The sequence below is a fragment of the Galeopterus variegatus genome, unplaced genomic scaffold (assembly GCF_000696425.1).
Source record: "Galeopterus variegatus unplaced genomic scaffold, G_variegatus-3.0.2 Scaffold1069, whole genome shotgun sequence".
NCBI lineage: Eukaryota > Metazoa > Chordata > Mammalia > Dermoptera > Cynocephalidae > Galeopterus > Galeopterus variegatus.
In genome coordinates, this window is record NW_007727180.1 from 355,884 (window position 1) to 367,292 (window position 11,409).

An 11,409-nucleotide genomic window follows, 5' to 3' on the forward strand; every position below is an offset into this window, starting at 1 on the left:
GGTGGCTAGTTAGTTAGTCTGATCTGTGAAATCAAATCAAGGTGAAAGTGGTTGAATAGGGCCTGATGTTACCATCCCAGGTTAAAACGTGCCCTTTAATAGTGATCTTAGCCCAATGTTGTGACTAATTCTGAGTATCACAACAAGATTGATGCACGGTAGAGAAGATATTTTGGGGTGAGATGTCATTGTTTTCCCTTCTTCAAAGTATACTGCTTTGTTCTATATAATCTGGGCTAAATATGTATAGGCCTGGCACAGAGTAAGTGCTCAGGAAATGCTGTTTTTCTTTCTCTGTTTCCTTGACCCCAAGACCGATGCTCTATCATCATCAGTGCAGAACCTTAGTGATCAGCTTCACTAATAGCATAATAATAAAAGCACCCTTTGAGTGTAGTCTACTGCCAAACAGTGGGTTAAGCACTTCACATACACAGCCTCATAAACTCATGCCAGTCTTATCACACACCTGAGAAATCAATCCTTAAACACAGTCAAATTACATGTTAAAATAACCTGGAAAGTAGATCCTTTCCACATACATCAGATCATGTTACTCTTCTTCTACTCAAACCCTCCAGTGACTTCCCACTTTATTCAGAGTAAAACCTAAAGGAGTCACATGGGCTAAATGTTCAAGCCACCCTTGGGCTTCTTACTCTCCTCAAACAGTCACTCCAAGCATATGTCTCATCTCAGAGTCATTATAACTGCTGTTCCCCCAACCTGGATTCTTATTCCCTACACTTGGTTCATATCTTAGCTCAAATGTCACCTTCTCAGATGGGCCTTCTTTGGTCACCCCTTCAAAATAGCTTCCCTTCATCCCTCATATCTGCTTTGCTCATTGCACTTGTCACCCAACATCCATATTTATTTATGTATTTATTGTCTGTTTCATTCAACTAGATTATCAGCTACATAAGAAAAAGAACTTTGTCTGTCTTTGTTCACTGCTATATTTATTTCCAGAGCCTTGAATTGCACGTTGCAGGTGCTCAAAAAGTATTTGATGAAGGAAAGAAAGAAGGAAGAGGATGCAGAGAGTAAGGAAAGGAGGAAGGAAAGAACTATTAATATCTCCATCTCATAGATGAAGAGTCAGAGAAGTTAAGTACCTTGCACAAGTTTACACAGTTAACGAAATGGCAGAGCAGAGATCTAAGACTTCCTCTGTTAACTACTACATGACTGTCACTAAATATCATCTCAAACCTACTTGAGCATTGGAGAAAGTATTTGCAATGTTAAGTGACTTTTAAAATTAAAGATGCCTGAGTAAATGTCATTTAGAGATTACTTGCTTTTTAAAAAAAGGAAAAAGAGAGAAGCCATAGGCAGCTCCCACCACTTGGCAGCAGGCAAGGAGTACACCTGCGGTCTTAGGCAGGAACTGAGGGCAGGCCCCACTGCCCAGCAGCAGACAAGGAACACACTTAAGGTTGTAGGCAGGAGCCAGGGGCAGCATTCCCCACCTGGCAGCAGGCAAGGCACATGCTAAAAACACCATTTCCATATGGGTGGCCCACCATAGCTCCTGCCACAACCATGGCTGCCATAAAAGCAGTTTGCTGATACAGTAGTAGCCACAGCCATCATGCAAGTGGCCCACCAGACACGCAGCTGCATTGACACAAGGAGAGTCACCAGCAGAGACCAGAAAAAGAAGAGAAAGTCTCTTTCCTCAAAATGTACTCTGGAGTAATAGAAGAAGTAGCTGCTCTATGACATGACCAGACATCAATGTAGAGATACTAGAAATATGAAAATCCAAGAAAATATGACACTACCAAAAGAATACAGTAATTCTCAAATACCAGACCCTATAGAGCAGGAAACCCTTGAAATGACTGAAAAGGAATTCTGAGCAACAACCTCAAGGAAAATCACTGAGATAGAAGAAGACTCAGTTATACAACAAAATGAAATGAGAAAAAGAATCCAGGATCTGAAGGAGGAAATTTACAAAGAGATTAATATCTTAGAAAAGAATGTAGCGGAACTCATGGAACTGAAAGGTTCACTCAGTGAAATAAAAAATGCAACCAAGAGCTTAAGCAGTAAGCTAGAACAAGCAGAAGAGAGAATTTCTGATCTTGAAGATAGTCTTTTCAAAATAACCCAGGCAGACCAAAAAAAAAAGAATTTTTTTAAAAATGAAGAAAATGTAAGAGAGCTAGCAGACAACCTTAAGCACACAAACATTCAAATCATGGGTGTTCCAGAAGGGGAGGAAATAGGAAAAGGCATGGAAAAACTACTCAATGAAATAACAATAGAAAGCTTACCAGGTATAGAGAGAAACAGGAACTTCAGATCCAGGAGGTTCGAAGATCCTCAAACAGATTCAACCCAAAAAGATTCTCTCTAAGACACATTATAGTCAAACTGGCAAAGCTCAAAGGCAAAGCTTAAAAGAAGAAGTAGAAAAGCATCAAGTCATTTATAAGAGAGCCCCTATCAGAGTAACAGCAGACTTATCAACAGAAACTCTACAGGCCATAAGAAAATGGGATGATATATTCAAAATACTAAAAGAAAAAAACTGCAGCCAGGAATACTATACCCAGCAAGGCTTTCTATCAGAAATGAGTGAGAAATATTATATTTTCCAGACAAACAAAAACTGTAGGAGTTCACCAACACACAACCAACCCTACAAGAAGTCCTCAATGGATTCCTGCATCTGGAATCCAAAAACCAATAATCACTACTATGAATACACAAGAAAGAACAAAACCCACTGTTACAAAAAAAATGCAAATGAGAAAAATGCAAATGAAATATTACCACCACAAAAAAACAACAACATCAAAGACAAACAATATAAGGAAAAAAAGGAACAAAAGATATTTAAAACATCCAAACAAAAATCAATAAAAGCCAGGTTTAAGACAATACCTTTCAATAACAACCCTGAATGTAAATGGATTAAATTCCCCATTCAAAAGACACAGACTGACTGATTGGTTTGAAAGCCTTGAACCAATTATAGGCTTTCTTCTAGGGACTCACCTCATCTGTAGAGACACATACAGAATAATAATGAAAAGATTGAAAAATTCTTCCACACAAATGGAAACCAAAAATGAGCAAGAGTAACTATTCTTATATCAGATAAAATAGACTTTAAACCAAAACCATAAAAAGAGACAAAGAAGGCCACCGTATAATGATAAAGGAGTCTATCCAACAAGAAGACATAACAATCTTAAATATATATGCACCCAACACCAGAGCACCTATATATGTAAAGCAAACACTATTAGACCTAAAGAAAGAGAAAGACCCCAATACGATAATAGCTGGGGAACTGAACACCACTTTGTCAGCAGTGAACAGGTTGTCTAGGTAACAAATCAACAGAGAAACATAGTATTTAAACTATACTTTAGACCAACTGGACCTGGCAGATATCTACAGAACATTTCATTTAACAACTACAGAACATACATTCTTCTCATCAGCACATGGGACATTTTCAAGGATAGACCACATGTTAGATCACAAATCAAGTCTCAACAAATTTTTAAAAATTGAAATCATTTCAAATATCTTTTCACAGCACAATGGATTGACACTAGAAATCAATAACAAGCAAAGCTCAGAAAACTACAAACACGTGGAAATTAAACAAGTTCCTGAATGACCTATGGTCCAAGAAGAAATTAAATAGAAAATCCAAAAATTTCTTGAAACTAATGAAAATAAAAACACATCATGCCAAAGCCTATGGGATATTGCAAAAGCTGTACTAAGAGGGAAGTTTACTACAATAAGTGCTTACATCAAAAGACTAGAAAGATTTCAAATAAACAAACTAATGTTATACCTCAAAGACCTATAAAAACAAGAACAATCAAATCCCCTAATTAGTAAATGGAAAGAAATAATTAAGATCAGAGCAGAACTAAATAAAGAGTCCCCAAAAATAGTACAAAAAAATCAATGAAACAAAAGTTGGTTTTTTTGAGAAGATAAACAAAATAGACAAACCATTATTAGCTAGACTAACTAAAAAAGGCAAAAAGACCTAAATGACAAAAATTAGAAATGAAAAAGGAAGCATTACAACTGATACCACAGAAATACAAAGAATCATTACAGACTATTATAAACAACTATATGCCAATGAATTTGAAAACCTGGAGGAAACTGATAAATTTTTGGACACATACAGACTACTAAGACTGAACCAATAAGAAATAGAAAACCTGAACAGACCAATAACAAACAACAAGATTGAAGCAGTAATCAGCAGTCTCCCAAAAAAGAAAAGTTCAGGACTGGATGGCTTTATTGCTGAATTCTACCAGACCTTTAAAGAAGAATTAATACCAATTCTCTTGAATCTATTCCAAAAAATTGAAACAGAAGCCATTCTCCCAAACTCATTCTATGAGGCCAGAAATACTCTGATACCAAAACCAGACAGAGATACAACAATAAAAGAAGACTACAGGCCCATATCTCTGATGAACATAACAACAAGATATTAGCAATCAGAAATACAGCAACACATCAAAAAATTATATGCCATGATCAAACAGGATTCATCCCAGGGATAAAAGGATAGTTCAACACACACAAATCAATAAATGTGATACACCACATCAGTAAAAGCAAGAACAAAAACCACATGATTATTTCAGATGCAAAAAAGGCATTTGACAAAATTCAACATTCCTTGATGATAAAGACTCTTAGCAAATTAGGTATAGAAAGAAAGTATTTCAACACAATAAAAGATATATATGACAAACCTACCACCACTATCATCCTGAATGAGGAAAGCTGAAAGCTTTTCCCTTAAGAATGAGAACAAGACAAGGATGCCCACTCTCACCATTCCTATTTAACATAATATTGGAAGTACCAACCAGAGTAATCAGGCAAGAGAAATAAAGGGCATCCAGATTGGAAAAGATGAGGTCAAACTGTCCATGTTTGCAGGTGACATGATCTATATATATATAGAAAAACCTAAGGACTCTACCAAAAACTCATAGAGCTGATAAACAATTTCAGTAAAACTGTAGGATACAAAATCAACACGCAAAAATCAGTAGCTTTTTTATACTCCAATAATGAACTAGCAGAAAAAGAAATCAAGAAAGCAAGCCCATTTACAATAGCCACCAAAAAAATAAAATACCTAGGAATCATTTTAACCAAGGAGGGGAAAGATCTCTATAATGAGAACTACAAATCACTGCTGAAAGAAATTAGAGGACACAAAAAAGATGGCCAACAGACACATTAAAAAATGTTCAACATCATGCAGCATCAAGGAAATGCAAATCAAAACCACACTGAGATATCATCTCATACCAGTTAGACTGGCCATTATCAAAAAGACAGAGAATAAGAAATGCTGGCAAGGATGCGGAGAAAGGGGAACTATCCTACATTTTTGGTGGGACTGTAGATTAGTGCAGCTGTTACGGAAAACACTATAGAGGTTCCTCAAACAACTACAGATAGAACTGCCATACCATACAGCAATTCCACTGCTAGATGTGCCCAACGGAATGAAAATCATCATGTCAAAGGGATACCTGCATTCCCATGTTTATCGCAGTTCTATTTACAATAGCTAAGAAGGGGAACCAACCTAAATGTCCATCAGTGGACTACTGGATAAGGAAAATGTGATATATATGCACACTGGAATACTACTCAGCCATAAAAGGGAATGAAATTCTGCCCTTCACAGAAACATGGATGAACTTAGAGAAAATTATGTTAAGTGAAATAAGTCAGGCACAGAAAGACAATTAACCTCATATCCTTACTCATAATTGGGAGCTGAAAAAAAAGAAGAAAGATACAACAATCACAATAATTACTTGAACTCTCAGAAGGAGAGAACAAAACTGAGAACACCAAAGGTGGAAAAAGAGGAGGGGAGGGGGAGTTAGGGAGAAATTGGTAAAAGGCCACAAAAAATGTTTACATTGTGTAATGATAAAATAAAACAAGACAAAACTATAAAGCAAGAAGACCAGCAATCACAGCAGCTAAAATGGTTTTTGACCCTGGGGAGAGTTGCAATTGTGGAAATCATCACTATGTTACCCTCACCCATACCCTGGCTCTCATTAACTACAGTGGTCATTGCAAATGGGGGCTTAGGCTGCCATTTTGATTGGGTCCCTATCTGTGTCCCATGGGGCTTATGCTGGTACAAAGTTGAAGGTCAGGGCTGGGGATATCTAATCTGGGAAAAACAACCCAAAGTGTTATTCTTCAGCTAAAATACTTTGTAAAGTACGCCACAGAATTGTGTCTGGTGCACATTTTCTTCTCAAACTATACTGGAGGCAAAGAAAATAACTCATTCTTGTAGCCATGCTATCTACCCGACCCATTTCAGAACAACACACTGGGATACTTGTGAAAAAAAAAAAAATCTGGTGGCATATGCAAGAGCAAACATGGATGGGGAAAATAAGACAGTTCTAGATGATCTGCTTTACCCTAGAGCATGGCATTGCCTTATTCCTGCCATCTGATCTTGCAACATTATTACAGGGCATAAACTGACCTCAGCACAATTAGCCACTTGCAATGTAATCCCATGGCACTGCTTTCAGAGTAACAGCCTGCCTGTCGTTAAATGGCACTTTTTCCTTTTGCGGTTTTTTACTACTTTTACTCTATAAGAAAGAATACATTAGAGAGAGTAGATAAAGCCATATTTTCTTTTTCCCAGATAGATGTAGATATTTGAAGATGTTAACATTTCTCTTTAGCCTCTAGATGATTACAATGATGAAATGATTACTTTGAATTAATTATTCCATATTGTATTCACAAATCATAACATCACTTTGTACTCCATAAATTTATACATGTATAAACTGTCAATTCTACAATAAAAAATATTTATTTGAAAAGAAAATTTTTTTAAAGAAAAAGAAAACATGCATTCTGGGTGAAAACAAAAAGTTAGAACTGCTTGAATACCATAGTTGATTTTAGTTTAGTACCTTACTTTCATTCCTTCTCATGTACACACTCAAAAGGCATGGAATAATCCTTTTTTCTGTGAGATGGGGCCATTGTTGCAAATGCCTAGGCTCGGGCCTTATACAGAAGGCTACAATCCAAGTATCTTCTCAGAATGCTGACTAACCCTTTTTAGTTAGTCCAAGGTAACATAAGCCTTTAGACATTCGATTTATATGTCAACTGTGACATGGTTGGGAAATTGGAGGCTGGTTATTATCCTTTTTTACTCTTTTCAGTTTGTTGTAAACAAAAAGTGAAATACAATGCCCAAAATACACAAACCAGAGAACACAAATGTTAGAAAGCTGTTTAGGGAGCATCTGGTCTACCACCCTCATTTTTCCAGATGAGGAACATAAGTTCCTGGAAGGTGACTTTCTGCATGTATAATAATTTGGTCATCTGCATTTAAATTTAGCATGGAGATATGCCAAATGAACCAAAAGCCAAGAACATGTGGCCAAAAAATTCCATGTGTTTCCTCAAGAACTGCATTGAATCATAACATCAGTTTTCCTCTCAAGTCTTTAAAATCTGAGTATCATTAAAAATGATCTCACACTTCAGAAGGGAATAAACTTGTGGGACTCTTAACTTCATGTAATCCAAAGTGGCCTAATATTGACACTCCTTGTGTATCCTGGACCACTTAACTCAACCCACCATCTGTGCTGAGCTCTGTGTCTGTTCCAGCATGCTGACCACGATGGAAGAATTCAGGTCTAGGTATGGTCTATGTGCCTGCAGTGAGATCCTCTGCACAAGGAACTTATTGGTTTGGATGGCCAGAATCAAGTCTAAACAATTTCTTTTCTTTTTCTTTTTTCCCTCCTATTCCATTATTCTCTTATCCCCCACATTTCCCCCTTACTCTTCCTTCCTTCTTGATTGTAAAGTAAATACATATTTGATGCAAAAAAATCTGGAAAGAACAGTTAAGTATTGACAACATTATATCTATAATTCCAAACATTAACATTTTCACATGTGGCACTTAAAAGTCCATTAATTGAGAAAACAAGACAGTTTGGGAAAAATTTGGGACCTCAGATTGGACAACATCAATCAGAACCTCCTCCACACGTTCCCAGGTCCAATACTTTGAAAGAATATTAGCATGGATAGTGGAGTCTATGGTAGGAATTTTTGTAATTGTGATCCTGAAAATAAACTCTATTAATTTATCTTGAGATTGAATGCATACTGGTTGAGATATGAAGGTTTAAAGCCTTGACAGGCAAGTCATGATTCAGCATTTTGAGACTTTGGAGCCTGACTACCTTGGTTAGAATTCCATCTCTATTACTTCAGGCAGATGAGTTACTAAACACCACAAAGCCTCCACTCTAGAAAGAACACAACAACAATCCCTTCTCTGTAGGAAGATTGTAAGCATCTTGTGAGATGGGCCTTATAGAGATCTTAGTGCAGAGCTGGGGACATGTATGTCATCACTCGGCACGAGCCACTCTGGCATGGCGTCCTTTGGTACAGTGTCACAGCAACCAGAACTAAAGAAAGAGTCAGGAAAGGCTGGTTCCCTGCCCTGAATCATCCACATTTTCTGCTGGCAACTTCATGGCAGGTTATTTATGGAACCATGGCTGGGACCAGGCACAGTCTGTGTCCACTGCCCCGGGCTTGGGAAGCCAGGGCAGCAGCTATCTGGGAAGCCCTGGCCTGGTTACCCCCTCCCTCACCCCAGCATGGTGTCCGGATGAAATCTGGTGAAAATGAAGAGTCTGGACACCAAAGAAGCAGGAGGAACAGAGACTGCAGAGGAACAATATGCAGCCTGGTCAGAGAGTGGTGAAGCCAGGAAAGTCACACCCACTCCCATTGCCCCAGCCAAGGGGGCAGGAAAGGAAAGTGAAGTCAGTCAGCTGGTTCCTATGACAGGAAAGAGGTCTCCCCAAGCCAGAGCCCTTGGGAAATCAGCTTAGGAAATTAGGCAGGAATTAATCTGTTAAACCATTAGAAGGATAAAAATACTGGGCAAGGGGTTTCAGATACCTTGGGAGGGGGACAGTAGGTGGCACATCCTCTGCATAAAGAGATTCAAATAAATGCATTTCTCCTTTTGTCGTCTGTTTTTCAGCAGAATGGAAAAACACACACACCCTCTCCTTTATAATAAGAGGTTTGGTCTGTGCCTCTCTTTGACTTCCTCACAAACAACCACAGGGAGCAGATAGACTCCTCAGATTACTCTTGACCTTGGGAGTTGACCCTTGGAAATGCATTCTACTTCAAGATCTGAAAAAACAAAACAAAACCCAACAACTGCTTGTGAAAGAAAGTTTATTTCTGCTGGGGGCCCTGTTTCCCCTCTCTCATCCACTGCCACTCCACAGTTAGGATAACTTTTATAGACATATACACACACACACACACACACACACACACACACACACACACACATCAGTTCATCTCTCCTCTAATTAAAACCCTTCACAGCTTCCCTTTGTCCCTAAATTAAAATCCACATGACAAACTGTGGACAGTAAGGCCCCTCTCACGTGATCCAGTCCTTGCCCACATCTCAGACTCATTCCATGCCACGCTCTGGCTGTTCATTTTTTTCCCACCTGCCCCGGCCTTGTTCTTCCTGCCAGCCTTGTTCTTACAAAGGGCCTCTGCGCCAGCCGTTCTCTGTGTTTGAGATGCTCTTCCTCCTGATGTTTGCATGACTGACTCCTTCTTGAATGTCACCTTCTCAAGGAGGCCTTCCTGAACTACCCAATCTAAAAACCCCACTCTATCATTCATCAGCACTTAACCACTTTCTGGCATTTTTCTTGTGTACTTGCTCATTGATTATGGTTTGTCACTCCTGCAGGACATGAGATCCATGAGCACACAGCCTTTTTTGTCCTGTTCACTACTGTATCCACAGAGTGTATAGTATAGCCTCACACATAGAACTCAAATCCTACTGTGGATGAAAGAATAAAACTCTTACCTCCATACTCTTCCCCACCTGCCATCATTGATGACTTCACCATCTACTTTGATGACACCTGAGGTCTTCCCATCTCCCTTCCACACCAGGAACAGCATAGCCATGTTCTAGCCTTCATCACCATACTCTGGGACTCCCACTCAACCATCCCCAGCTTGGAATCACTCTGTTCTCCTCAAAACCTCCATATCTTCTAAGCCTCTTTTACCCCACCTCTACTAAAGTAGGCAATCCAATCATTCAACTGTTCCCAAATCCCCAAGCAATTAGCTTTCTCTCAGTTTGAGTCCCTGCACAGATTTTTTGCATCATGGCTAAGAACACAGGTTTGCAGTCACAGCAGTGACCAGGATTTGAGGGTTTTTGTGAGGATTAATGAGTTCAACACAATGCCTAGCACACTGTAAGTGCTCAATAAATAAATGTTAGCCAGTCTTATTAATATCACTATTATAATTAAGGTTTCTTCTTTGCCTCTGCCTCTTGCCCTTTCTTCTTCTCATGTCTTTCACTCCCATTTGGCTAGTTTTACTTTCCTTGGTTCATTTATATGAGGTGAAGTTGGGATCTTGCCAGATCTTCTTGGTAGTGGTACAGAATTCTGATAGATAGAACCAGCTCAGTGTAGGTTGGAGAACAGCTGAGAGCTTTCCAGGCTCCCTGGGAACCCTACACACTAATCAACCTAGGGTCTCAGGGCCCTGGCTGTCTGGTGTCCATGGGTGGGCCTTTAATGCTGTTGAGGGAGGGGGACAGGACAGAGGCTCCCAGAGCAGGGTGGGTTGGGATGATGTTCATCTGTGTTTTTACTTATTGATGCTTAAGAAGCCAGTTTCTGCCATTTTGGGTCATCAACTCAGGGTTTATTATAATTTCTTGATTTTTTTAGCCTTTCTTGTTCAAGGTCTCAGGTATCCAGAGAAGCAATCCCTGGAAATGATAGTAATTCCTGGCCTAGTTCCCTGTAAGGAAGAGGGGGAGGGAAACACAAACAGAGGAAGCTGCCTAGGTCTTCTGGCTGTGGTTCTGTGACCCAGGCACACTAGGGTTGTGAAACCCACTCTTCACCTCTTCTCGGATATGTCTCAGGCCCCAACAGTGGGGAATTTTTTTATTCAAGAAACTCCAGATTTATTTCAGGATGACTAGTACCTATCACATACCAGATTTTGAAGTATTTGTTAGAAGAACTTATGAATGAGTGAATGAATAAATTAGTAAAGGAACTGAGAAATGGATATGACTAGATACCTTGCTACTACAGGGATTGTCAAGTCTGGGGTAACCAGGGTGACTATAAAATTAACTAATTATTTCCTCAAATACTCTGAGCACATACTACGCGCCACTGTGCTAGGTGCTGGGGATACAGGGGTGAGCACGGCAGGCCCAGGCCTGCTCTCATAGAGCTTAAAGTCTAGCAGAGTGGACAG